Source organism: Schistocerca piceifrons, chromosome 5, assembly GCF_021461385.2.
Source record: "Schistocerca piceifrons isolate TAMUIC-IGC-003096 chromosome 5, iqSchPice1.1, whole genome shotgun sequence".
Lineage (NCBI taxonomy): Eukaryota > Metazoa > Arthropoda > Insecta > Orthoptera > Acrididae > Schistocerca > Schistocerca piceifrons.
This window is the reverse complement of record NC_060142.1, coordinates 350341821-350360135: the sequence shown is the minus strand read 5'-3', so window position 1 is coordinate 350360135 and position 18315 is coordinate 350341821.

The following is an 18315-nucleotide window of genomic DNA, read 5'->3' as shown; positions in this document are numbered from 1 at the left end:
CTTTCTATGCTGCACATGGAACAGGGGGTCGCAATACGGTTGGAATTGTCACGTGACATCACTTCAGCCGATAACGAACAGCAGACGGCGTGAAGCGGAGGAGAAATCGATAGTCCGTCGTTCTCAATACAGGATTTTAACGGACAATGCTTCGCAATGCCGTGTTGTGACCGCGTAGGAGCTTCATACTAACGGAAAGATTGAATATCTCATAAAAATGATGTTTGTCCTGCTGAAAGGGTGTTCGCTTGATCTGAGTATCGGATTCCGTTGGTAAACGTGGTATGACAAAGAAGAAGCCGTAGATTTCTAATTTTGTGGATTTAATTCCAGTTCAACGACATCGTGTTGTCAGTCCCCTATACCCTGAGGTTCTTAACGAAGAATTGTCCAACACGTTTGATGTGAAGTGGCAGCTGCTGATCAGTGTTGATTATGGTGGACTAAGGACAAATCACAATAACCTCGTCGCTTGCAGGGGAAAGACAAACATGTAGACTAGATCCAGATCAGCATCCAGCCTACGCATTTGCATTTTAAAACGGCAGGAATGTGAACGCTACCATCAGGATAACACCACGAGTGGTTTCCATAACAGTCAACTTCTTTGGCCAACACGATTACCTGTAGAACTTGAGTGGGACATTATGGAACCCATCTTGTCTGCCCTCTGTAAACAGTTAACGACGAGTATCCAGTTGTGACGACAGGTCGGGCAATGACTTCCAAGATAAAAGTCATCGTTTCTGCGGTCATTTATACTCACGATCAAAAAAATTCGTCGTAGATATGGAAACTACTGAAACTGCTGTAAAAATCAGTATGATAACAAGTGTCTGACGATATGATTATAATAGTATACACTATGTACAATAATCTTATTTGAGTTTATTATAAAGTATAGAGGTCAGTTTCGTACTTACTTTTCAAATGAGGAATAGTAACTCAAGAACATTACACATTCACGAAGTATTTGAAGAGCCGAAGACAGTTACGCACATATTTGCCCTGGGTATCTCGAATTATTCGCTCGTAGATTCGTAAAGTCCAACCGGAAAACGATTTCCATTTAGAGAGTTAAGCATGTTGTGTTCTGGAATTAAAGATTAGTACCGCTTCTTGTACCGCTCACGCCCGCTACACATCAGATACCGTTTTTCTCGAGCCTTTCATCGTGACGGCCTTCCTAAATTATCAGTCACTGCTAGATACAACCAACTATTTGATTTCCATTTCTAAGCGTGTCGCTTAAGCTATGATCACTTCGCTTGTACTCTCTATGTAGCACAGACTTGGGATTGTTTGAACTGAAAAAGATTGCTTATTTTGTATGTCGCCCTTTACTTGCGACACATCTGCGTAATTGTCGAAGTTAACTAATGTAATTTTCATTTTGTAATAACACTCATTAACACGATTTGTTTGAATGTTTGTCTAGCGAACCGAGTAAGCGGATTTCTTAGACATCGCACTTCACGTTCCCAAAAAACTATGGAATTTTTATGAATGACAATGCGCCATGTCACCGGGCCACAATTGTTCGTGAGTGATTTGAAGAACATTCTGGACAGAGATTGATTTGGCCACCCAGATGGACCGACATGAATCTCGTCGATCATTTATGGGACATAATCGAGAGGACAGTTCCTGCACAAAATCCTGCACGAGAACACTATCGCAGTTATGGAAGGTTATAGAGGCAGGGCGCTTGCTGAGTCCATGCCACGTCGAGTTGCTGCAATATGGCGGGAAAAAGAGATCCAACACGATGTTAGTAGGTATCCATGATTATTAGTCATAGCAGTAAAGCCGAGAAACGTCGTTTGCATATGTGTTGACTGCAAAAACACCATAAAAACCTAGTGCGTCGTGGACTCCTATCAATTCCATAGTTGGAGAACATCTTTACCCTTTTTTGCGTGGAAAAATGTTTGCTAAAATTGACCAGAAAGATGGGTGCCTTTAGCTACACCTTTAAGCCGAATCCCAGCACAAGATAGCAGTCAATAGTGAGCACTGAAGCGTTGCAAGTAATTCTGGAAAAAAAGTAGGGTTTAGAACATAGATGGTGAACTCACAGTCATTGCTGACCCGTGTTTCGCCAGCAATATAGAACTGTTCGAGAATGAATAAACAATAAAGTTAAATCCTGTGTATGATAGGTAGGGTTTGGTATTCCACTCCCACATTGACCAGATAGATCAAATAGTTCGAATCAGCCGAAAAAGTTTGTCATATTGAGATTCTATTTTAGAGGTTTTCTCAAAATTACGCGAGAAAATACGTATAACTCCATTAGTCATGTGCGCCTCGGGCGTTCCTCTCCATACTATTGCTACTAATAGGAAATCGAGTAAAATCCATTCTCAAGAGTGGTCTTGATTATTCTTCGGTGTGTGCAAGCACTAGTAAAATTGCCGTTAAGTTAATGATAACATGGCACGCATGGTACTCGTAAACAACTAGTAAAGGTCCGCACAGAATACCTTGGCCAGTAGATGCGCAGTTGGGAAAGCGCTAGTGGTGGGGGTTACAGGCAGATGCTGTAGGGGAAGAACTAGATAGGAAGTGCCGCTCTAAACTGTAGCCTACGCTCACATTTTTTGTAAATATGAAGTGGAGCCTCGCCGCGCGCACGTTTGCATGGTGACCATGCAAAAAGGTGTCAACTCTGCTTCAGTTAGCATCTAAAGATAACTCCGCTGAAAACGCAGCGATTTATTTTCGCTTGGCTTGTTAACCATCTGTAACTTTCAGAGAAGCGTCATGAATGGCGAATTTTGAGTAAAACGTACACGTCTCTCTTATTGACATGTTAAAATTTGCTTCTTTTGCAGCGGAGTTTACACAGTGACACCACACTAACATGTTTTGCAGACATAGTTGCGGGAGTAATCTGAAACAGTGGTTTATTAAGTTTATTAAATGAGAAACTGAGGAAAAGTAAGATCAGTAGCTGATAAAAAAGCATGTATTCGTTACAGAATAAACGTGTAATGTCTTCACTTATGTTGCAAAACCAATAGCATTTCTCATGTGCCGAGGCATCGATGGTCCTAAAAATTACATTCTTTCATCGGAAAAGCCTGTAGTTAATGGAATAACACGGTAGCTACTGAAGTTTTGCATAATAACCACACGGCAAAATACTCTCCACTTTGTGTGCTCTCATTTTCAAAAATCTCATTACGGTATGTCAAACAGTTTATGAAATATGATGAATGTTGCGAATATTTCACTCTAGTTTTATAGCTGGTGCCGCGCGACCGCAAATGAGTGTGTTACACTGATCAATTTTCTCGACAGACATGTCCACCCAAATGTTAAGAAAAATCCGATACGATAGCTAAATTTCATATGTAGCAACATATGTAACATGCATCAAACGCAAATTTATAGCGACCCGTATTTTTCATCGCAAACTTTTTCGAATTTCGTGCAGTGTGTTACTTCCATTTAAAAGACTGCAGGGCGTGCGTCTCGATTCTGTCAACACCAACCGGCCGAAAGGCGGCAAAACGATGTCGGCCTCCCCTTCCGAATAAATGAATGAACCCGCCCAACGCTTTGGACGAAAATTGGTCACTGCACATAGGCCACCGTATCGTGCGCGGGCTCTTAACTAGGGAACCAGAGAATGCTGTGTCGGACAAAGGAAAGAGCACGCGAGCAGTGGCAATAGAGTGCAATAAGGCAGTGCCTCGAAATCAATGGTAGAATGTTCTAGGATTGAGCGGCAATGGAATATGGGCCTTAAAATTTTTAGTCTCGTATTTACTCATTGTATCAGAAGACGATAAAATTCTTTTCAGAAAAAACCTAACAAAACTATACACGAGGCATGGCTATAAAAATAACTAGTCTGTGACGACAGAGTAAGTACGCCGTGTGCGCCGTAGATGGATGCCCAATAGCTGCGAACCGTGAAGCCTCTCCTGTCTAATGCAGCTTCTCTGGGGTCTGTACACGAATCACTGTGGCCCTGACCTCCTTTTGTGTAATAGCTGTTGTACTGCTTTGCTGAAAAAATGCTAAGTGTTATGGTAAGCGACCTGTCGCGAAATTTCACATGAAACTGGGAAAAACTCCTACTGAAAACTATCCTTTACTAAAATAAGTCTATAGCGATGCCTGTTGGTCACATACCCGAGTTTTTGACTGGTTCAAGTGTTTTCAAGATGGTCGAGAAGACGCTGAATGTGACTCACACCTGGAACGTTCTTAAACATAAAAAACGTATGACAATATCGGAACAGTATGTATCTGGTTCGATCTGACTGTGGGATGAGTATTCATCAATTGCTGAAAAAGTAGAAATTGACAAAGAAGGCTTAAGTGAAATTTTACATAACCAATTTAACACGAGAAAAGTGTGTGGGTAGCTGGTGCCGAAAATACTCACGATTGAACAAAAGGAAGCTCGTGAAAATGTTTGCACTGACACTTTGAATACAAATGAAAATGATCCTAATTTCTTGGAAGAGTGGTAAGATGTGACGATCCTTGTTTTTCAGTTGTTGTTGTTGTGGTCTTCAGTCCTGAGACTGGTTTGATGCAGCTCTCCATGCCACTCTATCCTGTGCAAGCTTTTTCATCTCCCAGTACCTACTGCAACCTACACCCTTCTGAATCTGCTTAGTGTATTCATCTCTTGGTCTCCCTCTACGATTTTTACCCTCCACGCTGCCCTCCAATACTAAGTTGGTGATCCCTTGATGCCTCAGAACATGTCCTACCAACCGATCCCTTCTTCTGGTCAAGTTGTGCCACAAACTTCTCTTCTCCCCAATCCTATTCAATACTTCCTCATTAGTTATGTGATCTACCCATCTAATCTTCAGCATTCTTCTGTAGCACCACATTTCGAAAGCTTCTATTCTCTTCTTGTCCAAACTATTTATCGTCCATGTTTCACTTCCATACATGGCTACACTCCATACGAATACTTTCAGAAATGACTTCCTGACACTTAAATCAATACTGGATGTTAACAAATTTCTCTTCTTCAGAAACGCTTTCCTTGTCATTGCCAGCCTACATTTTATATCCTCTCTACTTCGACCATCATCAGTTATTCTGCTCCCCAAATAGCAAAACTCCTTTACTACTTTAAGTGCCTCATTTCCTAATCTAATTCCCTCAGCATCACCCGACTTAATTAGACTACATTCCATTATCCTTGTTTTGCTTTTGTTGATGTTCATCTTATATCCTCCTTTCAAGACACTGTCCATTCCATTCAACTGCTCTTCCAAGTCCTTTGCTGTCTCTGACAGAATTACAATGTCATCGGCGAACCTCAAAGTTTTTATTTCTTCTCCATGAATTTTAATACCTACCCCGAATTTTTCTTTTGTTTCCTTTACTGCTTGCTCAATATACAGATTGAACAACATTGGGGAGAGGCTGCAACCCTGTCTTACTCCCTTCCCAACCACTGCTTCCCTTTCATGTCCCTCGACTCTTATAACTGCCATCTGGTTTCTGTACAAATTGTAAATAGCCTTTCGCTCCCTGTATTTTACCCCTGGCACCTTCAGAATTTAAAAGAGAGTATTCCAGTCAACATTGTCAAAAGCTTTTTCTAAGTCTACAAATGCTAGAAACGTAGGTTTGCCTTTCCTTAATATTTCTTCTAAGATAAGTCGCAAGGTCAGTATTGCCTCACGTGTTCCAGTGTTTCTACGGAATCCAAACTGATCTTCCCGGAGGTTGCCTTCTACTAGTTTTTCCATTCGTCTGTAAAGAATTCGTGTTAGTATTTTGCAGCTGTGACTTATTAAGCTGATAGTTCGGTAATTTTCACATCTGTCAACACCTGCTTTCTTTGGGATTGGAATTATTATATTCTTCTTGAAGTCTGAGGGTATTTCGCCTGTTTCATACATCTTGCTCACCAGATGGTAGAGTTTTGTCAGGACTGGCTCTCCTACAGCCGTCAGAAGTTCCAATGGAATATTGTCTACTCCGGGGGCCTTGTTTCGACTCAGGTCTTTCAGTGCTCTGTCAAACTCTTCACGCAGTATCGTATCTCCCATTTCATCTTCATCTACATCCTCTTCCATTTCCATAATATTGACCTCAAGTACATCGCCCTTGTATAGACCCTCTATATACTCCTTCCACCTTTCTGCTTGCCCTTCTTTGCTTAGAACTGGGTTTCCATCTGAGCTCTTGATATTCATACAAGTGGTTCTCTTCTCTCCAAAGGTCTCTTTAATTTTCCTGTAGGCAGTATCTATCTTACCCCTAGTGAGATAGGCCTCTACATCCTTACATTTGTCCTCTAGCCATCCCTGCTTAGCCATTTTGCACTTCCTGTCGATCTCATTTTTGAGACGTTTGTATTCGTTTTTGCCTGTTTCACTTACTGCATTTTTACATTTTCTCCTTTCATCAATTAAATTCAATATTTCTTCTGTTACCCAAGGATTTCTACTAGCCCTCGTCTTTTTACCTACTTGATCCTCTGCTGCCTTCATTACTTCATCCCTCAAAGCTACCCATTCTTCTTCTACTGTATTTATTTCCCCCATTCCTGTCAATTGCTCCCTTATGCTCTCCCTGAATCTCTGTACAACCTCTGGTTCTTTCAGTTTATCCAGGTCCCATCTCCTTAAATTCCCACCTTTTTGCAGTTTCTTCAGTTTTAATCTACAGGTCATAACCAATAGATTGTGGTCAGAGTCCACATCTGCCCCTGGAAATGTCTTACAATTTAAAACCTGGTTCCTAAATCTCTGTCTTACCATTATATAATCTATCTGATACCTTTTAGTATCTCCAGGGTTCTTCCATGTATACAGCCTTCATTCATGATTCTTAAACCAAGTGTTAGTTATGATTATGTTGTGCTCTGTGCAAAATTCTACCAGGCGGCTTCCTCTTTCATTTCTGTCCCCCAATCCATATTCACCTACTATGTTTCCTTCTCTCCCTTTTCCTACACTCGAATTCCAGTCACCCATGACTATTAAATTTTCGTCTCCCTTCACAATCTGAATAATTTCTTTTATTTCATCATACATTTCTCCAATTTCTTCGTCATCTGCAGAGCTAGTTGGCATATAAACTTGTACTACTGTAGTAGGTGTGGGCTTCGTATCTATCTTGGCCACAATAATGCGTTCACTATGCTGTTTGTAGTAGCTTACCCGGATTCCTATTTTCCTATTCATTATTAAACCTACTCCTGCATTCCCCCTATTTGATTTTGTGTTTATAACCCTGTAGTCACCTGACCAGAAGTCTTGTTCCTCCTGCCACCGAACTTCACTAATTCCCACTATATCTAACTTCAACCTATCCATTTCCCTTTTTAAATTTTCTAACCTACCTGCCCGATTAAGGGATCTGACATTCCATGCTCCGATCCGTAGAACGCCAGTTTTCTTTCTCCTGATAACGACATCCTCTTGAGTAGTCCCCGCCCGGAGATCCGAATGGGGGACTATTTTACCTCCGGAATATTTTACCCAAGAGGACGCCATCATCATGTAATCATACAGTAAAGCTGCATGCCCTCGGGAAAAATTTTTTAGTAATGATCCAAAAATTACTCACCAGTTCATGAAATGGAAAGACCCAATTTCACCGAGAGCGAGAAAAGCTCGAATCAGCGAAACAAGATTCAAAGCGATGATGATTCATGGAACTGTGTACCTTCACTTGGTTCTTGAAGGTCAGTCTTTTACTCAACATTTCCACCCTGGGGTTCTTGCTCAACTCAGTGAGAAAATAAGAAAAAAGTGACCTGAACTGCGGATGAAATGTGTTCTGCATCAAGGCAACGCACCAACTTATACAACATTGTCCGGTACGAGGCTTCTAGCGAAGTATAACATCCCATTGTTACACACCCACTCTATTCGCCCGACCTAGCACCATGAGAGTTTTCTATTCCGTAAAGTCAAATCTGCGTTAAAACCAACAAGATTCCAGTCCGTTGAAATAGTGAAAGAAAAAGCGGCGCGCGTCATCAAGGAGCTCACAGAGGGAGACTTCCAGCACTGTTTCGATCAATGAAAAATTCGCATGGGGCGTTGTAGGAATAAACGAGGGGAGTATACTGAGGGTGACAACAAATAAATATTTCTTTTAAATAAAATATTTTACGGCGATAGTCCGGTTGTTTTATAGCCACAACACGCAAGCGGCCAACTCATCGCTAACGAAGTGTGTCGCAGCAAGTTGCTAAACGATACCTCCCAAAACCATCTGACCAGCTATAAAGGCTGCCTTGATCGTGTCCGAACGAGTAATGGGTGCAGACGAACTGCTCTGCCCAAGTTCAGATGCTGGCAACGAATAGAAAAAGTTACAAGTTTGGAGTACTAAGAGGAAAACCTCATAGCGTTATTAAAGGAAGTGGGTGACGGTCAGCGAGGAAATTCCTAATTCAATCTAGCGTATGCTATTACAACAGTAATCAATGCGTCGTGTAATATAATGTTTCCTAGCGTAAGATGATTTTGAAATGTCCTCAGATACAGCGCTGTGTGGGTCGTCCAAATGGTGCTTCATTTTGACGGCGTCACCCAGCTGAATGCCGGAGAACATTTCAGAATCCATGTACTTCCTGCAGAAATAAAGGGCAAGGAAACATTAGGTTTCTTTACAAGAGTGTTGAAAGAGATGGTAACCTCGACATTTATATCTGTTCTCCGCAAGCCACATTACGGTGGCGCCAGAGATTACATCCTAAACCATTGTCACTTCCCTCCAATTTTCTGTTCCAGTCGCAAATGATCCATGAGAACGACTGTCGTTAACGCCCCCTATGAGCTCTAATCTCTGCAATTTTATCTTTATGTCTTTTCGAAACATACATGTAGGAGGAAGTAACACGTTGCTCGACTCTTCTGGGAACATTACGCTCTCGGAACCGTGACCCATAACGCATCTCCACTTCTCTCGTAGAGTTTTGCCACTGGAGTTGAATGAGGATGTACGTGGAGCTTTCCAGTTTCCTAAACAAACCCAATGCGATACGCGCTGCTCTTCTTGAGATCATTTCCATTTCGTCTGCCATTCATATTCCGCAACTACCCCAGACTGAAGAGTAGTACTCTAGTATCAGTCGGACGACGGCTTTATCAGCTACCATCTACGTTGCTGGTCTACATTTCCTCACCATTCTTCCCGAGTCTTTCAGTCTGCTATCTGTCTCTCCTCCGATTCCTTTTAAGTGATTGTTCCACTTTAAAGCGAGCCGCACGCATACTCTCAGATATTTAATGCATGTGAATTTTTCCAGTGATTATTCAGCAATCGTGCAATCAAATAACAACGGTTCTTTCTGCCTTTTTGGATCTCTTGCACGAACAGACCGTATTCTAGGTCACAAGATCCTTTGGGAGGAAACTAAAAGTCAACTACCTGTCCCAGCGGCTATCATCCATTACATGCATTTCACTACAACTTTCTAGCGTTTCGATTTCTCTACACACAAAAGCTTAATCCGCGAACTGTCTCATGGAATTTCCGTCGTTACCCATCAGATTATCTGAATACAGGCTGAAATAAAATTCTACAGTCAGACGTCACAGTGCGATTCATTGCATCCAAACAGTACAGAAATATCTTCTCCAAAATTTCGTACCGTGCATGTTTTCAGTTGAAAATGGTAGCCAAAGAAAGCCAATTTGACAACAAGGTAATCCTATGTACATCTTCATTTAATACACTGAAGATGTGTTGGCCGGCTAAGTGTAGTAGCAAGTGTTTTGCCTTAGAACACTAGAGTTCTTGAGCTCGATTTCAAGTCCAGGCGAATTTTTTTTATTTTCTAATTTTAGGCTGCGTGATATGGAATTTGAGTTTTAATCGATCTATGCAGCAATTACAAATGGTATTACACAAAACATATGCCATTATTTAATACTAACACAGAAATGAGAATACAATCGCTTTTATTATCCCACTTTTAAAGGTGTATTTTAGTTTTAAGCGTTTACTCTTCCATGCACTAGATCCCCCCTACCCACCCCGCCGTGCTTTTCGATCCATTATCAGCATTGTTTCTATTTCCTCAGTTATATCCCTTCCCACAAACTAAAAGGAAGTGAGTGAAAACCTGGTTGCTCCGACTGAATATAGTATGTACACTACTGGTCATTAAAATTGCTACACCAAGAAGAAATGCACATGATAAACGGTTATTCATTGGACGAATATATTATACTAGAACTGAGATGTGATTACATTTTCACGCAATTTGAGTGCATAGATTCTGAGAAATCAGTACCCAGAACAACCACCTCTGGCCGTAATAACGGCCATGATACGCCTGGGCGTTGACTCAAACAGAGCTTGGATGACGGGTGCAGGTACAGCTGCCCATACAGCTTCAACAAGATACCACAGTTCATCAAGAGTAGTGACTGGCGTATTGTGACGAGCCAGTTGCTCGGCCACCATTGACCAGACGTTTTCAATTGGTGAGAGATCTGGAGAATGTGCTGGCGAGGGCAGCAGTCGAACATTTTCTATATCCAGAAAGGCCCGTACAGGACCTGCAACATGCGGTCGTGCATTATCCTGCTGAAATATAGGGTTTCGCAGGGATCGAATGAAGGGTAGAGCCACGGGTCGTAACACATCTGAAATGTAACGTCCACTGTTCAGCGTGCCGTCAATGTGAACATGAGGTGACCGAGACGTGTAACCAATGGTACCCCATACCATCACGCCGGGTGATATGTCAGTATGGCGATAACGAATACACGCTTCCAATGTGCGTTCACCGCGATGTCGCCAAACAAGGATGCGACCATCATGATGCTGTAAACAGAACCTCGATTCATCCGAAAAAGTGACGTTTTGCCATTCTTGCACCCAAGTTCGTCGTTGAGTACACCATCGCAGGCGCTCCTGTCTGTGATTCAGCGTCAAGGGTAATCGCAGCCATGGTCTCCGAGCTGATAGCTCATGCTGCTGAAAACGTCGTCGAACTGTTCGTGCGGATGGTTGTTGTCTTGCAGATGTCCCCATCTGTTGACTCAGGGATCGAGACGTGGCTGCACGATCCGTTACAGCCATGCGGATAAGATGCGTGTCATCTTGACTGCTAGTGATACGAGGCCGTTGGGATCCAGCACGGCGTTCCGTATTACCCTCCTGAACCCAACGATTCCACATTCTGCTAAGAGTCATTGGATCCCGACCAACAAGAGCAGCAATGTCGCGATACGATAAACCGCAATCGCGAGAGGCTACAATCCGACCTTTATCAAAGTCTGAAACGTGATGGTACGCATTTGTTCTCCTTACACGAGGCATCACAACAACGTTACACCAGGCAACGCCCGTCAACTGCTGTTTACGTATGAGAAATCGGTTGGAAAGTTTGCTCATGTCAGCACGTTGTAGGTGTCGCCACCGGCGCCAGCCTTGTGTGATTGTTCTGAAAAGCTGATCATTTGCATATCACAGCATCTTCTTCCGTGGTGTAGCAATTTTAATGGCCAGTAGTGTATGTTCTACATCTCCACTTTGATAAGTTTTGTAGTTACAGGGTGACAATTATTGAACTATATGAAATAAAATCGCCATAATTTCTGAACGGTTTGCGTTAGGACGATTGGCCGCAGGGTATGATGGGAGTTAGTATGCGCATGGTATCCTTTGGTTTAGCGACGAAGCCCATTTTCCTTTGGATGGGTTCTTCAATAAGCAAAACTGGCGCATGTCGGGGCTGGGAATCCTCATTTTGCGATCTAGAAGTCTCTTCACCCTCAACACGTGACTGTGTGGTGTGAAATGTGCAGTCGTGGAATAATCGGCGAGATATTCCTTGATGGCACGGTGACTATTTAACGATAAGTGAATGTTTTAGAAGATGGTTTCAGCCCCATCATCCAAAGTGACCCCGATTTCGAGAAGATGTGGTTTATGCAAGACGGAGCTCGATCCCATCGAAGCAGGAGAGTGTTTGATATCCTGGAAGAGCACTTTGGGGACCGCATTCTGGCTCTAGGATACCCAGAGGCCACTGGCTTGGGCTCGATTGGCTACCATATTCTCCGGATCTGAATACATGCGTTCCTTTTTTCGGGGCTATATTAAAGACAAGATGTACAGTGATAACCCCAAAATCACTGCTGAGCTGAAAATAGCCATTCAGGAGGTCACAGCATCAATGTTCCGACACTTCAGCGGATCTTGCAGAATTTCGCTGTTCGTCTGCGCCATATCATTGCCAGTGATGGCATGTATTTCAAACATGTCATAATCTAAATCCGAATATTTGTAGTGACGTTTACATGCTGAATGAAGTTTGTGCGTGCCGTAGTTTGTAGCTAATTTGTGGTTTTTTTCATATAGTTCAATAATTGTCACCCTGTATTTTTCTCCTATGACAAGTATTTTATTTTTAACTGTTTGTGAATATTTCTGACATCTTTGAACAATTATTGTTATGTTAACCTAAAAACTATAGCTGAAGGACACGTATCGTTTAAGAAACGGTGTACTACTGCATTATTGGGTAGGTCAAAATAAAACAAAAAAAAAACTGAATATAGACACGGTATCGAACGCTGTAAGTCATGTATTATAACGCGGAACTCTATCCGCAGCACATTTTTTTCACTAACTAGTCAGCACGTCCACAACGTATTAAATGAGGCTTCTAGTAGTACATGTGATTGCAGTATTGCAAAACCGCCTTCCTGTGACGTTCATTTTCAACTGAAAATGGGCACGAGACGAAATTTTTTTGAGGACTTTGTTGTACGGCCCTTTTCATCAGAAAAATGTGTGAAATGTGCGTAATATGGTAGTTTTGACTGGGAGTCCCCTTTCGGGGAGTTTGGCCGCCACATTCAATTCTTTTTATTCGAGTCCACTTTGGCGACTTGCGTGTCGATGATGATCAGATGAATAACGACCGCATAACACCAAGACCCTGAGCGGAGGAAATCTCCGAACCGTCTGGGAATCGAATCCAGGCCCCTCACATCTCGTATCCCGTGGCGCTGATGGCTCATCAGAAGATCTCTCTTATTAAGAACGAATGCCGCCTCGTATTTACTAGTAACTGTTCATATCAATAAGAAAGCCAGTAGGTACGCTTGCTTTTTTTTCATACTAGCCATCAATGTGGAACTGCATCTAACGCTTTCCGGAACTAAAGAAACACGTATTTAACCTCAGCGTCGGAAGTTAACTGCCTTTTGGGTTTCGTAGCCGAACAGAGTGAGCTGGGTTTCACAAGTTTCTTTATTAGCACAGTCTAGGTGCTCCTGCAGTGGAGATTTTCGGTCTCAAGGAATATCATAATATACGACCATAAAACATGTTCCAAAATTATATAACAAATTTACGTCAGTGATATTGGCCTGTAGCTGTCTACATCTATAATTGAACGGAAATCAGGAATGGCTTACGCATTTTTCGAATTACTTGGAACGGTTCTTTCCTCCAGCGACCTTCAGTGGAGTGCTACTAGAAGAGGAGCAATATCTTTCTTATTCTATGTCTCACAAGATCGACTTCCATTTATTCCGTTGAGTACTTTTAGTTGATCTCTGTCATGGGGTCACTTATCTCGATATCTACCTTTCTGGTGACCGTGAAGCGAATGGAAGGAGACACGGTCTCCTTCAGCGAAATTAGTATTTTGACCTTCTCCCATTTCGTTTTGTTAGGAGTACGCACACTGAGTGACTGGATGGATAACTTTGATTATTGTACATTACATACAGTTGTTACTTTCGGATTAGTAGAATGTTTCAGTCACTGTTCTCTTTATGATTATTTTGGTTTCGTTCAGCTTTTGTTTAACTTCGTGGCTTTTGCTAAATTCAAACCTGTGGTGAACCTCCCTTCCCTTTCGGAGCAGCTTTATAACATGGCTGTCGAAATTTTTCGGGTCTTTCGGATCTATCACCTTCGCTAGGCACATACCTATCTAAGGCGTATTGTACAATACTCTCGAACTTCGTCCATTCATACCCCTGTTTTTAAGTCCCAGAGATGAATATTTAATGCTGACTACGGAGGTAATCTGAAATCTGTTTCATGTTGCACTTACTAAGCCGAAATATCCTCCTTCCATCCTTAAATTCCTACTGTGACCTGTAGTCAGTGAGGCTGTAACGGCCTTATGACCACTGATTCCCTCTATACTTTAACTGAGTTTTTGTGAGCAGAAAACTAAGAATAGTCGGCTCCCTGATTAAATGCTCAAGGTAACTTTCGGATGAAACAGAATAGTGCCACAGGAATCCCTGTCCCTTCTACGGCTCTAGTCGCTTAGGTTTCTCGCAGTATAGCTGATAAACTGTAATCCCCCCCCCCCTTAATCTCCCTCCCCTTAATACCAATTCCTTTTCCGCGTGAACTTCCAGTTTTACCTGAAACGTTCCGCCATTACGGCTCCTCAAGCAAGGAGTTTTTAAAAGCATCTAATCACTATATTTAATCCACCTTTCACTCTTATCTTCACCAAAATTATTTCATAACCTAAATCTGTACTAACATCACTAGATATTGCCGTGTTATTTACGTTTACAAACACACCTCCATCAGCTTCCATGCTACCTTGGCCGTCTAAAACCCAAAAGCAACTTAAAATATAATTGCTATTAACATTTGGTATCAATCAGATTTCTGTTGGTAGTACTGCGCGCACATTGTTACTGTTTTATAATCGAGACCAGTTCTGGGATCTATCCATGGAAACTCCTGGAGTTAACTAACACTATGTCGACATTTTCTTTCGTGGAGCTGCAATGACGAGTATTTTCTAATTAATGGGGACGTCTGAAAGGAGTCACTGTACTGCTGGTACTGTATATTAAAAGCACAGTCTGCCGAACCATGACTGCCTTTAGTCTGTGTTTGATGACTGTGGATCCATTCACAAGTAAGACAATGAAGTTCTTATACCACTGAGGAATACGCATCATTCATATTTTCATAGGTTTGCCACATTGTTAAATAATGTTTGTGCCGGTTTCGCCATTTCTTTCGTGTAAAGAATGTTCCTGATTCTATTTCTCTCAGCGACCTGTCTAGGTGAGCCTAGCAGATGATGACAATGACAGTGTGAAGTACTGGGAGTGGACAGGTTTATGGTCCCAGAAGTGATGAAACGATTGGAAAGTTGGTCTATCGTTCAATTTATACATATTGCATACATAGGTATGAGCTATGTGCTGTTGTAATGGAGTGATAAAGTGCAGTGGTGAGACGCTGGACTCTTATTCGGGAGGACGACACTTTAAATTTATGTCAGGCCATCCGGACCTGAATTATCAATGATTTCCCAAAATCGCTTTAGGCAATTGCTGGCATGGATCCTATGAAGTGGCATGACCGACTTCCTTCCCAATCCTCCCCCAGTCCGGACTAGTGCTTCTTTCTTTATACATGCCATTCCCTCAGTTCTGCGCGCCGTAGAAAATGCTTGTCTATTTCATTGTACAAAATTATGAAAGTACCAGCTGACAAACCCGGCATTGCCCGGGTATTAATTATGCTAATTTTTTATTAGAAACGAAAACAATGAATGAACTGTGTTCGTAGTGTAACTCGAAGAAATTTCCATGTATTCGTGAAAACACTTTGGAAATCATGAAACAGCCGTACAAATAAATAAGCATAATGTGCAAATGTATAAGCACAGTATCCATACTACGAAACATACACTGATAGAAAAAAATCGTATCACCAAGAAGGAGTTGTGTGACAAACTAAAGTTGGCATGCTTGTTTCGACATCCGAAAGATGATGTCTACTCGAACTTCGCTAGAAGTGCCACAATGAGGATGCAAATCAGGTTTGCTTTAAATACAAGCTGTAACGGTCGTGAGCGTTAGTTACCTTTGAGATTGGACGTGATGAGTTGATGTTAGTCAAGAACGCATGTAAGGCGACACAGACGCCATTATTAGCACCTCACGAAGTTAGAACGAGGTCATGTAATAGGGCTACGAGAAGCTGGATGATCCTTCTGCGATATTCCAGAAAGACTTGGCAGGGATGTAGCCACTGTTATGACTGCTGGCAGTGGTGGTCACGAGAATGGAGAGTGGTTCAAATGGCTCTGAGCACTATGCGACTTAACTTCTGAGGTCATCAGTCGCCTAGAACTTAGAACTAATTAAACCTAACTAACCTAAGGGCATCACACACATCCATGTCCGAGGCAGGATTCGAACCTGCAACCGGAGCGGTCGCTCGGTTCCAGACTGTAGCGCCTAGAACCGCACGGCCACTCCGGCCGGCGAATGGAGAATGTACAGTCACAAGAAGACGGGGCTCCAGTCGATCACATTACACTACCGAGAGGGAAAACGACAGCGTTTGGCGTATGGCTGGGGCGCATCGTACTGCATCTGCAGCAGCAATTTAGCAGCAGCTGGCACCACAGTGGCACAACGAACTGTTACGAATGGGTTACTTCTAGGATAGCTCCCTGGCAGACGACCTGAGCATGCAGTTCGCTGACCCTAAAGTGCTACTGTTTCCGACTTCAGTGGTGTTAAGCGAGAGCAGGGTGGAGGTCTGTCGTGTTTTCTGATGAAAGCTGATCTGCCTTGGTGCCAGCGATGTACTTGTGTTGATTAGAAGATCGCCATTTGAGAGTCTGAAACCAAGCTGTCTGCGTGCTAGGCACATTGGACCTACTCCTGGAGTTACGGTTTGGGGTGCGATTTCGTCTGATAGCAGGAGCACTCTGTTGGCTATCCCACGCACCCTGCCTGCAAATTTGTACTACAGCCTGGTGATCCGACCTCTTTTTCTGCCGTTCATAAACAACGTTCAACAGGACAGCGCTCGCCCATATACCACTGTTGTAAAGCCTCCATGCTCTACGGACTGTCGACATAGTGTCTGTCTTGCTCGATCACCAGATCTGTTTCCAATCGAGCACATATGGGACACCATCGGACGACAATTCCAGCGTCATCCATAAGCAGCATTAACCGTTCCTGTATTGACCGGCCAAGTGCAACAGGCATGGAACTCCAAACTGACATCCGGCCCCTGTACAACACAACTCAACAGTCTCGTACGCAACAGTTTAAACCGGTTGTTAATGAACCAGCACTTCACAGTTGCAATGACTTATCTCGCGCTGACATTAATCTGTGATCTTGCAATGTAAATCACTTAAATATGTTACATAGACAAATGTATTCCCGAATTTCTTGATGTGGCAATTTTTTTCATACAATGGTATTTTTTTGCAGGTGGATTCAGCGGCATATGTGGATACTGTCTGCGAAATACGTTGCGAACAGAGTTAGTAGCAAAGAAGTAATAAATTTAAATGTGATGCATATTGAGACAGTTTTTCACTCATCTCTTTGCTTATGATGTCATATCTCCTGAATTATGACAGGCACATGGTTCTTACCTATCCCACAGTAATTGTTTCCTGGCAGTGAGGGATATTTTTATCAAGTTTGATTGAAATCCGTCCAGGGCTTTAGGAGGAGATGAGGGATCTACATACACACATTCATTTTTGTAATAGGTACTTATGGATTATTATTATTATTATTATTATTATTATTATTACTGTTCATCACAGCATGAGAGGCAACTGGAAGATCTTTGGCAGATATAGATCAATATCACTGCTTTCACTGTTCAAATATTAAATTTTCTGAATAACCAAACATCACCAATTGGGATTTTCTGTGATCTCTCAAAGACGTTTGTTTGTATAAATCACGGAATTCTTCTAGTGGGACAGTGGTATGAGTGGGACAGTACACAAATGGTTTGATTCATATTCAACCGGAAGAGTACAGAAGGTTGAAATAAACAGTTCACATAATGCGGAAAAATCAGGAGATTTCTCAAAATGGGGGAGTATCAAGAATGGGGTCCCATAAGGTTCACTCTTGGGTACTTTGTTGTTCTTAATATAGATTATTGACTTGCCACTCTATATTCATGAAGATGTTCTTTTTGCTGGTGATGCAGTTGTAATATTCACACCCAACAAACAAGAGTTAGCTGAGAAAATTGTAAATGTCTTTCAGAAAATTATCAAGTGGTTTCCTGCAAGTGGACTCTCATAATGTTTTGATACAACACAGTATATACAGTTCTGTACAGTAAATGGCACAACGTCATTGATAAATGTAGTGTTTGAACAGAAATCTGAAACTAAAGCAGAATATTTCAAATATTTGGGTGAGTGCATTGATGACAGATTGAATTGGAAGAAAAACATTGGTGATCTGGTGAAACGTTTGAGCGCAGCTGCTTATGCTATTAGGGTTAATGCAAATTTTGGCGATAAACGTATAAGTAAATTAGCTTACTATGCCTATTTTCACTCACTGCTTTAGT